Source organism: Protopterus annectens, chromosome 6.part0 (assembly GCF_019279795.1).
Source record: "Protopterus annectens isolate FY-2018-M chromosome 6.part0, PAN1.0, whole genome shotgun sequence".
Classification (NCBI taxonomy): Eukaryota; Metazoa; Chordata; order Ceratodontiformes; family Protopteridae; genus Protopterus; species Protopterus annectens.
Genome location: NC_056737.1, coordinates 1,735,844,490 through 1,735,858,386, shown reverse-complemented (window position 1 = coordinate 1,735,858,386; position 13,897 = coordinate 1,735,844,490). Strand labels below are relative to the sequence as shown.

General features: G+C 46.2%; 1 protein-coding gene across 1 annotated transcript in view; it reads left to right on the top strand.

Moving 5' to 3' along the window:
- The window catches only part of ATL3 (atlastin GTPase 3), a 1,114,372-nt gene that overhangs the window by 226,308 nt on the left and 874,167 nt on the right, over positions 1–13,897 (top strand). The window lies entirely within an intron of this gene.

Genomic DNA, 13,897 nt, shown 5'->3' with positions numbered 1-13,897 from the left:
TATTCTATCCCATGCCCCCCCACCAAGTTTTCTTTTCTGTTGCTTTTCTTCTGGCTAACAGGCCTCTCTTTCTTTCTTGGATGCACATGGTCAACCTTTCCTCTTGGATTGCTCTGATTATTCTGGTGCAGTCCGATTCTGAGGTTTAGGTACTCGTACGTCATTTATGTACCTTACAGTTAAGGCACGTGTCTGACATAGTGCCTGGAGTTAAAAAAAGGTTTTCACTTGCTGGCTGGATGTTTGGCTATCCCTGGCAGGATGTCCTATCTGTACAGAATACTACAACAGTGTGAAGTAGGATGTCTACTATTATGGTATAATCTTACACAAAAAGAGTTATGTACTTACCGTAACTTGGCATCTGTGCAATCCAGCGTCATTATTCATCATAGATGGGTCTTGGATCCGACCTCAGATCCAAGCCAGTAACTGTCAGACGGATCCAGAGCTCAAGATCCTCCCCTTCCCATAATTCCCTACTACCGTCTAACCCTCAGATCGAGTTTGCTAAACCAATGGAAGCGCAGAGGAAACTGCGTGAAAATCAAAACATTCCAACATATTAGCCATTCCAGCTTGCCAGAACCCCCAGAAGGAAGGGGGGAGGAGGGTCGGAATGTGATGAGAGACACTGAATAGCACAGATGCCAAGTTATGGTAAGTACATAACTTTTTATCTAATGCTATCCATGTCATTAATCATCACAGATGGGTCAGAGTCCCCATCTTCTAAGTAACCTGGGTGGCCTCAAGGAAGGATATGCCAGAGCATGGAGGAACCAAAGGAAGCCCTGTTCCTAGATACTAAGTCCAATTTGTTGTGCAAATTGAAAGTGTGAGGATTAGACCAAGTTGCAGCCGCACAAATCTCATCCAGGGTAAGTCTAGCCAAGAAGGCAGAAGATATAGTAATAGACTTGGTAGAGTGGGCCTCCACCGGTCTGAATAAATCCAGGTTGTCTACTGTCATAAATGTAAGGGATACAACCAGCAATCGACCTGTAAGTAGTCACCTTGGATACTGATTGGCCCTTTCTGTTCTGAGAGAAAGCCACAAAGAGTTGGTCCGACTTTCTAAACTCCTCAGTCCTTTTTAAATAAAAAAGCAATTGCCTGTGGATGTCTAGATAATGCAAGATACCTTTATTAGAGTAATTAGGAAAGAAGTCCAGTAGTTGAATCTACTGGTTGAGATTAGCTTCAGAGGCCACTTTAGGAAGAAGTGAAGGATTTGTTCTAAGACATATCCTATCCTTATGAAAGATCATAAAAGGTGGCTTAATACACAGAGCCTGAAGTTCTGAAATACTCTTGCAAAAGTAATGGCTACTAAAAGGCCAACTTCCAGGAGAGAAATTTAATATCACATGAACCAGCTGGTTTAAAAGGTTTTTGCATTGGGGACTGCAGCACCAAAGTAAAGTCCCTTGGAGGAGACGGATCTTTAATAGGAGGTCTAAGAAGAAAAACTGCTTTCAGAAAGGCTTTGCACAATTTGGAAGAAAAAAGGTAGGCTCATCGTTGATATGGAAATTTCAAATGGGAGCCATTTGGAGATTAATGGTAAAAAAAACTCGCCCCATCCTGAAAAAGGGAAGATTAAAAAGAGCAAAATATCAGGAATAGGGGCTGAAAAGGGATCTAGATTTTTTTTGTTTGGCCCAAATGGAAAACCTTTCTCCATTTACTGGAATACTCTTATGTCAATGGCTTTTGGGAAGCTAAAAAAATGCTCACCGGGGAAGGAAGCTTGGACTGTGAAAGGATTACTTTTAACTGGAGAAACCGTGTGGTTAAACGAAGGGTCCAGAGATCGGGAAGTGAAAGCCCCCAAGGATGGGAAATGAGATCCGGAATGGGATCTAGTATCCAGGGCACATGCTGCAGATGAGACCTTAAGAAGGAGAACCACACCTGACGAGGCCAGAAAGAGGCAATGAGGATGAGAGAGGACTTCAGGTGACGGGCTCTTTGTAAGACTTTGGGTATTAGGGGAATAGCAGAATAAGCATAGAGGAGACCCGGAGGCCAGTCGTGGACAAGAGCATCCCTGGTTGACTCCCCTGATGGGGAGATTAGGGCAAAGTAATTTCTGCATTTGTGCTTGATTGGGGAAGAAAAAAGATTGCAGCATGGTTAACCCCAATGGTTGAAGATTTGCCTTGACACTGACAGATTCGGGGACGACTCAAGATGAACCTGCTGAGTTTGTTGGCCAACACATTAGAACTCCCAGGAATGAGTTGCAAGAAGAAAGCACCTGGAAGACATTGCCCATTCCCACACTCTCATGGCCTCTCTGCACAGAAGATAGGACCCTGCTCCCCCTTGCTTGTTGATACGCCAGACAGCTGCCATGATGTCCTTCAAGAATGCAACTGCAGTCATAACATGTGGGTTGTCCTGCCTCAGGCAGCCCTCGGTCGGCCGGATTCCAAAGTCTGGGTCTGACGTCGGCTGATGTCGCATTTCTCTCCGACGTCAGAGCGGCTGGAGTACATAAGCATCAGCCGACGCCATTTTCTTCAGTCTTTCTTGCCGCGCGGTGCCCGAAGCAGAAGCAGTTCGCAAGTGCCGGTCGGTCAGCTCCTGTATTCTACGATACCGAAGTCATCAAAAAAGCTAAGTACCCCGTTGGGGACCTTTTCTTGCCTCAGCCGATGTCAGAAATTACTGAAAAGTTAACAATTGTCTTTTTTGTGGTAAACAAATACCTCATAAGGATTTCCACTCTTACTGCCTCCCTTGCCTGGGCCCAGACCACGACATCTCGGCCTGTGTAGCCTGTGCTCGCTTCAACAAGCGCACTCTCAGGCGCCGGGCGGAGTTCGCTGAAGATTTTTTCGGCGATAAATTTGCCTACACCATGCCGTCGGATCTTCCGACATCGCAAACTCCCAAAAAGCGAAAAGACCGGGACCGACATCCTCGGCCCGTGTCTACCACCGACTCCACGCCAAAACCTAGCGCGAGTGCTCCGGTTCCCTCTGAGACGGTCTCTCCACCGCTCCGAACCGAAGACACCACATTACCGACGACTCCGATTCCAGACATTACTCCGCCAGTTATAGACTTTCCTCCGGATACCGAAACCGAGGAGATGCCCGAGACCATTGCTGTAGACAAGGTCACTCCTGCACGTGGAGCTGCCAGGCCTCCTATGGCCATGTCTATTAAGGCCTACACTAGGGCTAAGGCAGCCAGCAAAACAAAGCATATTACTTCTAAATCCTTACCTCAGCCGACTCCGGAGACACAAATTATGTCCATGGCTGCTGATTTAATTTCCATGATTAGAGGTTCACAGGCCCATCCTGAGAGAGCATCCCAGCCTCCTCCTGATAAAAGGCCCCGGGTTGAACCCTCTGACCCTACTCCTTCGGATGAAGACCCTGAGGGCTCTGTCCACTCTGATAGCCAGGAAGAGCTCTTCCAGACCTATGAGGACTCGGATGCAGAAGATTCCATCCCTTCGGCCTCCCCTCCTGAGGATATTTCCTTTGGGGAAGTTCTGCACACCATGAGGGAACATTTCAAGTGGCAGGGTCAGGAATATTCTGATTCTAGGAAACTCCTTAGGACTTTCCTTAAGAAGCCTCAGCACAGGCCCTTAGCTATTCCTCCTGTACTTGATGTTCTGGATGATTTGTATTCTGACTCTAGTGCTACCCCTCATTCTCTTCCTCCTGCTCCAGCCAAGCCAGACAGGTATTACAGGGTCCCAGAAACTCATTCCCATTTATTCAGGGCCCATACTGCTGATTTGGAAACTATTTCACAGGGGCCTAAAGGAGTTTCAGCCTCCACCTCAAAAAAATCCTTTGCCCTCCAACAGGGAAGCAAGGTCATTAGAGAGATGGGGCAAAAAGGTTTACACATCCGCTACCTTATCTATGACAGCTTTAAATTGCCTTTTTCATATGTTACAATATCAGGATTATCTCTTAGAAGATTTACAAAAAAAATTAGCTTCTCCTGATCCTTTAGACAGGAAGACTTTGCAGGAAGCTGTACATAACTCTCAGCAAGTAAGCAATCACTTCCTGCAGTGTGGATATGATGCACTGGAAGCTTCATGTAGGGCAGCTATGACAGGGGCAGTGATTCGTAGACATGCTTGGTTAAAAGATCAACCTCTACCAGATCATGTAAAGCAAAACTTCTGGATGCACCGTTGGAAAAGAACAAGCTTTTTAGTGCAAATGCTAAGGATGTGTTAAAGACCATCGAAGAAAAAGCAAAATCAGTTCAGACTGTGAAAGATTTCCTCCAGGTTCAACCCCCCCCAGATTCAGTAGGAATTGCCTTCAAAAAACTGGTTCTTTCCTAATCCAGAAAAGTTTCAAAGGGGTAAGAACAGACGTGGCCGAGGAAGAGGCCAATACAGAGGCCCTTACAGGGGACGACAATGGCAGCCAGGAAACCAAAGAAGTGACGCAGGGGTTTCTCCTGCCCAACAACCACAAACTCAATGACTTTCCTCTACTACCGCCTACCAGGGAACAACTAGAAGCTCCCTTGGGCGGGAAATTATCTCTGTTTACAGAAAACTGGCACAGACTGACAAAGGACAAATGGATTTTGGACATTATAGACCGAGGGTACAGGTTTCATTTTCATACCTTACCAAGAAAACAAGGCATGCCAAACCTACCACAAAATCAAAGGGCAGAGGCTATCAAGCAAATCACTCTGCTGACTCGAATGAAAGCAATAGAAAGAGTTCCACAACAAGAACAAGAACAGGGGTTTTACTCAAGGACTGTTCCTTGTTCCAAGAAAACAATCTCAATGGAGACCAATACTGGACTTGTCCGCATTAAACACCTTTCTCATAGTACCAAAGTTCAAAATGCTGACTCTACAGCAACTCCTTCCCATGCTGGGCAAGGAGTCGTGGCTGATTACTCTGGACCTCATCAGACACAGCTGCAGAAGATACCTCAGATTTCTTGCAGGGCCAGAGCATTATCAATTCTCAGCATTGCCATTTGGCTTATCTACTGCGCCCAGAGTATTTACAAAATGCCTGGCTTCAGTAATTGCTCATTGCAGGCTCCAGGGTATACAAATTTACCCGTACCTGGACGACTGCCTCATACAAGCGGACAACAAATTGATGTTGACAAAAAACCTGGATTATGTCATAAGATTACTTCAAGCTCTGGGATACACAGTCAACTTCCAAAAGTCAAGACTGCAGCCATCCCAGCAAATAATCTTCTTAGGAGCCAAACTAGACACAGCCTCTCAGATGGCTTACCTGACAGAAGACAAGCAAGAGAAGTTAACTCATTACTTCAAAGGTTTAGCAAAACTCACCCAGATGACTGCAAGGAGATTCCTACAGGCCCTAGGTTACATGGCATCCTGCATTCTACTGGTTCCATTAGCAAAACTACACATGAGAAAGCTTCAATGGTACCTAAAAAGCATTTGGTCTCAACACAGCAACAACTTGGAGACAGTCATACCACTCATTCCATGCCTACAAAAGGAATTCCTATGGTGGGCCTCGGTGAGCCAGGAAAACACAGGTATGTCATTCAAAAAAACACAGATAACACAGACCATGACTACAGACGCCTCAGACCTTGGATGGGGGACGCACATGGAAGGCAGGTGTATACAAGGACAATGGTCTCCAAAGGAAACACATCTGCATATAAACCAAAAGGAAATGCTGGCAGTAATGCATGCCATCGAGGCTTTTCAACACCAACTCCAGCAAGGCCATTTAATGATACGGACAGACAACACCACTGTGATGTGGTACATAAACAAGCAGGGGCACCCACTCTTACCCCTTTGCAGACTGACAATGCAGCTTTGGGAGAAATCACTGAGCCTAAACATCCAGTTACAATCCCAGTTTGTTCCAGGAAAAGACAATGTGTTGGCGGACAGCCTAAGCAGGAATTTCACAGATCCACACGAGTGGAGGTTACATCCGAAGGCCTTCAGACAACTCACTTCGACATGGGGCAAGTCAGAAGTGGACCTATTTGCCTCTCACCTCAACCATCTTCTACCAAAATTTTGCACAAGGACATACCATCCAAAAGCTTGGAAAATAGATGCCCTCTCATTCAACTGGAAATCCCTAGCAATCTATGCATTCCCACCTCTGCCACTGATGACCTCAGTATTACTAAAGATCAAAGCAGAGAAGCCCAAGGGAATCATAATAGCTCTGGATTGGCCAAGACAACATTGGTACCCACTACTATGGAGCATATGTCACACCAGGAGGTGGGCCCTCCCTCAGTGGCCTCTACTTTTGACTCGACACAATTTCGAAACACTGCATCCAAACCTTCAGACACTGCAGCTAACAGCCTGGGAGATCCCATAAATAACTTCAGCTTATCTCTCTCCAAGGAAGTTCAGCGGATACTAACAGAGGCTCGAAGACCATCCACCAGAAAGGTTTACTTAGCAAAGTGGAAAAGATTCAGCAATTGGAATACCAGCAAGGGACATGATGCATCATTGCTGAACATCCCACTTATCTTGGAATATTTGGCAGAAATGTTAAAGAACGGCCTCTCATATTCTTCCATAAAGATACATGCATCTGCTATTTCAGCTAGATACAACACTGATCCTCCTGTTTTCTCTCACCCCTTACTAAGACAATTCCTCAGGGAATCAAGAACATTAAGCCACCAAGAAAGGCCCCAGTGCCAGCCTGGGACCTCAATTTTGTCTTAGAAAAACTGACACTACCTCCTTTTGAGCCAGCAGCTTCAGTTGACTTGCAATTTCTCTCATGGAAGACAGCTTTCCTGTTGGCAATTACCTCAGCAAGAAGGGTTTGAGCTACAGGCCCTAATGGCAATACCACCCTTTATTATTTTCCACAGAGACAGGGTTTCATTAAGGACCAACCCTACTTTTATGCCAAAGGTGGTATCTAGGGTTTCTCTAAATCAAGCCATTCATCTGCCTGCTTTCTTCCCCAATCCTGAGAATAAGGGGAAAGACTTTTGCATACCTTGGACATTCACAGACAACTTCGATACTACCTGGACAGAACCAAGGCCAGTAGGAAGTCTGAACAACGTTTTGTAGCTTATGCCCCTGCAGTCCAAGGAAAAGCAATTTCAAAACAGACTATTTCTAAATGGATTGGACATTGCATCAGATTCTGTTATTCCTTTCATGGAAAGACTGTTCCAGCCAATGTCAGACCACATTCCACCAGAGCTACAGCCACCTCTACAGCTTTTTTAAGAGGGGTGCCTACCAAGGACATTCTAGAAGCTGCTACATGGAGCTCCGTGCATACATTCTCCAAACACTACAATCTCCTCTGTATTCCAGATCCAGAGCAGGCTTTGCTTTGGCAGTCCTGCAGGGTTTGATTGCCACACCATCTCTTTCCTAGTGCATACCTCCTCCCCAGCTAAGCTATGGTATTCTACCCACATGTTATGACTGCAGTTGCATTCTTGAAGGACATAGTACAGTTTTGTACCTACCATAAATGTAGATGTCCGATAGACATGCAACTGCAGTCGGATTTTCCTCCCTCCATACCCCTCTATGCCTAGGGTCCACTCCTATCCCTGTTACTCTTAGCTGGGGATATCTGTTATGGTGTATTTGTTTTATTGCTCATTTATTTGTTTGGAATCCTGTTTTTGTCTTCCAATTTGATTACAGCCTTCCTTGGAGGGCACCTGGCATCTGGGGCAAGAAACACTGAAGAAAATGGCGTCGGCTGATGCTTATGTACTCCAGCCGCTCTGACGTCGGGGAGAAATGCGACATCAGCCGACGTCGGACCCAGACTTTGGAATCCGGCCGACTGAGGGCTGCCTGAGGCAGGACAACCCACATGTTATGACTGCAGTTGCATGTCTATAGGACATCTACATTTATGGTAGGTACAAAACTGTACTTTTTCCATCTGAATTGCTACAGTCCCCACAGGGTGGCATTCTTGAAAGGCTTGTTCCTATCTCCAGGACATTTATGCGCAGTTTGGTCTCCATGGGGGACCATGTGCCTTGAATTGTCTTGCCCTTAAAATGCCCCATCCCCGCCCCAACAGGGAGGAGTCTGTGATCACTGTGGCCTTGGGGAGGGGAAAACAAAGTGGCCTGCCTAGGTATAGGTCCTGAGGCTGAAACCACCAAGTGAGATGAATTCTGCTTACCTGTGCCAACTTATCATGGACATGGGTTGAACCAGAATGGGCCACTGAACTGCCAGGGTCCATTGGAGCACTCACGTGTGATACCTGGCGAGGGGATATAATTGGCCTCTGCCATCGAACCTAATGCCTAGAGAATCAAGTGAGCTGACTGACGTAGCTCCAGCAAAAGAGATACCTGACTTTGTGAGTTGAATCCTGTGAAAAGCTAGTGCTGTAATTTCCGATACCGTGCCCAGCTGGACCCTGATGAACTCCAGGTTTTGTCATGGAACAAGGTTGGACTTTGGCAGATTGACAGTGATACCCAGATGTTGGGAAAGATTGAGGGTATATTCGGTGGCCATTGACAGTCGATGCTTCATGGGAAACTATGAGGAGCTAGTCCTCTCTGTATAGAAAGACCTGGACAACTTGCAGCTGGAAATGATCTGCCACCACTGCCAGTCATTTGGTAAACACCCAAGGGACTGTGGTAAGTCCAAAGGGCAGGGCTCTGAACTGGTAATGATTGGCTCCTAACAGTGTGTCCTGGAGCCCCTGTCAATCTTTATATGATAGTATGTGTCTGTGAGATCCACTGAGCACATCCAATCATCCTTGCGCAAGAGAGGCAGAAGGGACTGAACAGTGATCATCCAGAACTTGGACTTTTGACATTCAGCTCTGTGAGGTCCAAAGTAGGACGCAGGTCCCAGTTTTATTTGGCACCAAAAAGAATTGAGAGTAAGTTCCAGATCCTCGTCCTGTTGGAACGTCTTGGATAGCTTTTTGAAGAAGGTCTTGAACCTCGAGATAGGCCAACTCCTTTTGGCAGGGTGGAACATCCAGGAGAAACTTTCGAATTGGAGGGGGCTGAGAAAAGGGAATAGAGTAACCCTTGAAAATAATTTTTAGCACCCACTGATTGGAAGTGAGAGTCCTCCAAGCTAGTGGGTGAAGGGAGAGAGAATCCCAGACTGCCTCCAGGGCAGAACAGTTGGACAGCATCTCAGGAACGCCGAAAGGGATTCTCTGAGAAGGGTTTCTGGGAGCCCTGGTTCTGCAGACCCCCTCTGCCCTGGCCCCTGCTCCCTGACCCTACCCTGGCTGATGGAAGACTATTCCTGGGGAGAGTCCTGGAAGGAAGACTTGAGTCCTCCTTAACCAAAGTTTTTTTACTTCTCTTCTGGGTCTTGGAAAAAGACCGCTGAGGAGTAGAGAACTTCATCTCTACCACGAAAAGTCTTGCCTTTCTGTTTACTATGGGTTAAGGTTTCCTTAACAGATGGCCCAAACCAGGTGGAGCCATCAGGGGGGCATTAGTAAAAGATGCCTTGAAGGGTTCCACAAACCAGCAAAAGTGAAGCCAGGCATGCTGTCGAATGACAGTATCAGTGCCTGTTGCTCAAGACATGGCCTCTGCCGAATTGGAGATCAACCTCATTGAAGCATTAGGAGAGACCAGCTTAAGACTCCCCAGAGGCAACAGCTCTGTAAGGGAAGTGGTAAGCTCCAAAACAAAGTCCCTCTGAAGCTAGGTAAAATGGGCCAAATAATTTAGTTGCTCTGACTGAAAGTAGCTGAGGCAAACACCTGCTTTCCAAAACAGTCGATCGACCAGGTCTTCTTGATTCGGGGGATGGATAGAGGAGCTTTGCTCAGCTAGCTTCTTCTTAGTAGCAGCGGCCACCACAATGGCATCAATGAGGATACCTTTGCTCCAGAATGTTCTGTCCTTGGGAGGATTGAGGAAGTTGTATTTTTTAGGAACAGTTTCCACTGGTGTGTGGCTCCTTCCAAGCCCTGCTGGTGATGAGGTCCATAAGCTCATCAGCAGGGGGGGTGCACCCAGGCAGAAGATGGGCCCATCCCAAAGGTCTTCAGGAACACAGACTCCTCCGAAGATGGGGTTGGAGAAGACCAACCACCTCTTGGTTTGTGAACCTCAAGGATTTCCTCGAAGGACACTTCCTCAGGCAGAAGTCTGGGGGACCAGTGTCCCTCCTCAACATCCCTGTCCTCAATTAGGGACTCTCTGGGGGAATCCAGGTGTCTTCTTTTACACACTCTCTTCCAAGGGGCTTCGCCACAGTGGGATCAGGGGAAGACTCGGAAGAGACTGGTATCCCAAGTGGGGGCAGTGCCTGTCTGAAGGCACTCACAGGAGGGCTGAACCTGGACTGATGAGGCCTCAGCACCCAAACCTGAGAGGCTGGGGGGACCTAGAGAAGATGAGAGGTAACTGTCAAACTGGAGAAGGTCCTCTCTGCTACCTGGAAGGCCGACCTGACTGGATGAGGCCCCTCCTGCCTCCCCTGTGACTGAGGTCGTCTGGAAAGGGGGAAGGGACCCCAATGCAGGACCAAAGCCCCCTGACAATATCGGCCCAGGGCTGTCCATTGCTGAAGCTTCCAGGGGAAGGGAATGGTCTAAAAAATCTGGGCCTGAACCCACCCCAAGCAAGCCTGCAACTACGTCTCAGAGGTGAAACGCACCCCGATCTGAGGGCAGAGGAACAGAACCTGCTAAGGACCCCGACTGTGTGAAGGAGGAGGGTATACCTGACACCATCGGCCTCTCACTAGAAATCCCTTGGTCCTGACGTTCCAAAGCCTCTGGGATTGGAAGAGGAGAGTGGAGTCCTGTAGATGTCACAAGCCCAACTCAATTTGAGCCTTGAGGAAGCTCATCATCATCCCATCCATGTCTGAGGGACGTAGCCTTGTGAAGGACCTGGACAAGACTGACGAGTGTCCTGATCTTGCAGGGATCCTACTCTGGATTGCATAACCCTAGGGCTCCAGGAAGGGGATCTGCACCGATGAGCCAGATCTGACTTCCTGGAGGGCCGAGAGGGTGAGCCTTCAACTGTAGTGGGATCTGACCGAACTGTCTCGTTCGACAGCCTAGTTGGATTTGAGGGTTTGGACGGCATGCCGGTTGGATATGAAAAAACTGGTCAGACCTGGGGACAGCTTGCTCCTGCTCTTATCTGAAGGCCTCTGCTCTCTGAGGGCTTGGATCAGAGAGTCTGATCCAAGGCTCTCTGAATGGGAGGTCTCACATCAGAAGCCGAAGAGGCTGGACTTGGATCCAGAGATTTGCGATCCAAGATCCTCGGCATTTTAGAAAGAGAGGAGGAAGACCCCCCCCCCCCCAAGGGGAGGAACAGGCCTCTTTTTAGGTTCCTGAGGGGGCATGGAAGGGGAGTCCAAGGGCAGAGGACCCCCCCCCCCCGAGCTAAGCCCTTCAAAAGTAGCTTATTGCGGTGCTCCACAAGGGCCCTGGGGTTGATTGCGGCACAAATGTCACACTTAACCTCCAGGTGCACCAGCCCTAAGCAGTAAAGATACTCCTCATGTGAGTTGGAACATGACTTCTTCCGACCGCACAAGGAGCACCTCTTAAACCCAGAGGGTTTATCAGCCACGGTACAGTGCCCATGCGCGCGCACAGACACACACACACACAGACAGACACACACACACACACACAGACACACACACACACACACAGACAGACACACACACACACACACCAGCTAGAAGCACAGGCAGATGATAAAAAAAAAAAAAAAACCCTAACTAACCCTTGAGAACCACAAGATAGAACTATAACACTTTTGGTCAGGGTAAAAAAAAAAGGTGGGGAAACGAGAACACCATGCATGGGGGGGGGGGCTGTAAAATAAGCTTAGAAAACGGGTGGAGAGGTAACTACTCTAAACTACTAAACACTAAGTAAAGAATAATTGGAGATAATTAAGCTAAAGGACAAGAAAACAGCAAACTATAAAACACTTACCTGACGACTAGCCTGAGCTCTGTGGATCACGTCTGAAGCATTTCAGTGGCAAACAAGATCTAGGAGTTGGAAGGTAGCAAGGAATTATGGGAAGGGGAGGAGCTTGAGCTCTGTATCTGTTTGACAGTTGCTGGCTCGGATCCGAGGTTGGATCCAAGACCCATCTCTGATGAATAATGACACAGATAGCATTGGATCTCTATTTTTCTGATGGCTTAAAAGTAAATTTAAACATTCTAAAACTGTTTTATCTTTTTCTGTCGAGAAACTGTTTAAATTAGTTTTGTGGCCTGGTAAGTACATTTAAGTGCTTTCTACTGTGTTTTTACTAGAAAAACCTACTTCTCACTACTATTTTTTGTTTATTTTTTTAGTGTGTGCTGCTTAGTTTCCCTGAGAAAAAGCACAATTTTCGTCTTACCCTTGGAGCAGACTACCAGTCTGACAGTTGATCCTTCTTCCAGCCACAAAAAGAAGTTAACTAAACAGCCTTTGCTATCACAGTAGACTAGCAGTTTTCCTCAGTCACAGGTTGGTGACTCTATATCTGTAGACTTGCAAGGAACCACCACGAAGCACAATAAACAATAAAACGATTTATTGAGAGAGAGAACAAGCGCTTTCACGCACTAACCTAGTGCGCTTCCTCATGTTACAATGCATAAGGTAGATCCTAGTCCTTATATACAACACATATCCACCCTAATCAATCAATTAAGTCAATCAGTCAACTTAATATTTTTCATCAGCATTTAAAGAGACGGCCAGATTTCTGAACCATCTATATTATTTCAACAAACGCTTGTAAAGACGTATATTTAATTACAGGTTGGTGACTCTGCTGTGGTCAAAGCTGGTTCCCCAGACCACTCATTATCTCCCCTGGACCCCTCTGGTGTTGCCACTATGGATCCGGGGGTTAGCCCCTTCCTCCATAGCAGATGGGGTTCCCTCACTGGCCAAGGAAAAAACACTTATTTGTTTTGGGAGAAGCAGCAGGGAAGGTGGCCCTTCCCAGCTGAATGTTGTGCGTGTCTGTTGGGATGCTGTTGCTGCCATTAATAATCCTGTTGTACCTCACTTTCCTGTTAAAAAGAAACCGAAAACTAAGTATATATCTTCTCCTGCTCAAGTTTCACTGGACAGGAGCAGTTTATTAAATCATTGAAGCCTAAAACGCCTTTATGTATACTTCCAGTTCATACCCATGCCTCCTTATGACATCTAGAACTTTTTGGGGTCTGTCTTCTTTATCTAAGTGAACTTGGAGTTATTAATAAAATGACACTGATTGTTAGTCTAGGATGTCCTGTGGTGGAGAAATGAATCTTTGTTTGCCGCTTATTATTCATATCTTCATATTTATATTCATATTGTCATAACTGAGAGGCCTACATTTTATTGAGGTTTATGGTGTGAAACACCAGTGTGGGAAGTAAGACATTAACTGAAAATGCTGGTTTAATTCACACTAGGTGATACCTTCGATGTTGTTGAAGAAAACTGTCTTTAGTATTTGCACTATAAGTTGCACCAGTTGAGAGATGTCCACTGTACGTCTTGCTAAATATACAGTTAAACGTATGTTTACATTTTCTGTAAATGTCTCAATAAACATGCAATTAAAGGAATTTCATGTTGTCATGTGAAAGCTTATGTCTGAGTAACAGAAATGATGTAAGTCTAGGTTATGTGGTTTTCAGAATATGAATATTTTTGAAAGTTTGGAAAAATGTAATTTTGGGTTTGTGTGCGTTGTAATATATTACATTATTTGAAAACTTCTTACTGATATTGTCGTTTGTAGAGTTTCAGTACTTATTTTTCACAAAATATTTGCAATTTTTTATCTTATGCTTTTAAGCTCATTTTTCCGAAAATGCTTTGGAATGCAAGATGTATATAGGCTGCTAATTGTGTGACATTCCACACCACATAGTGTTAATG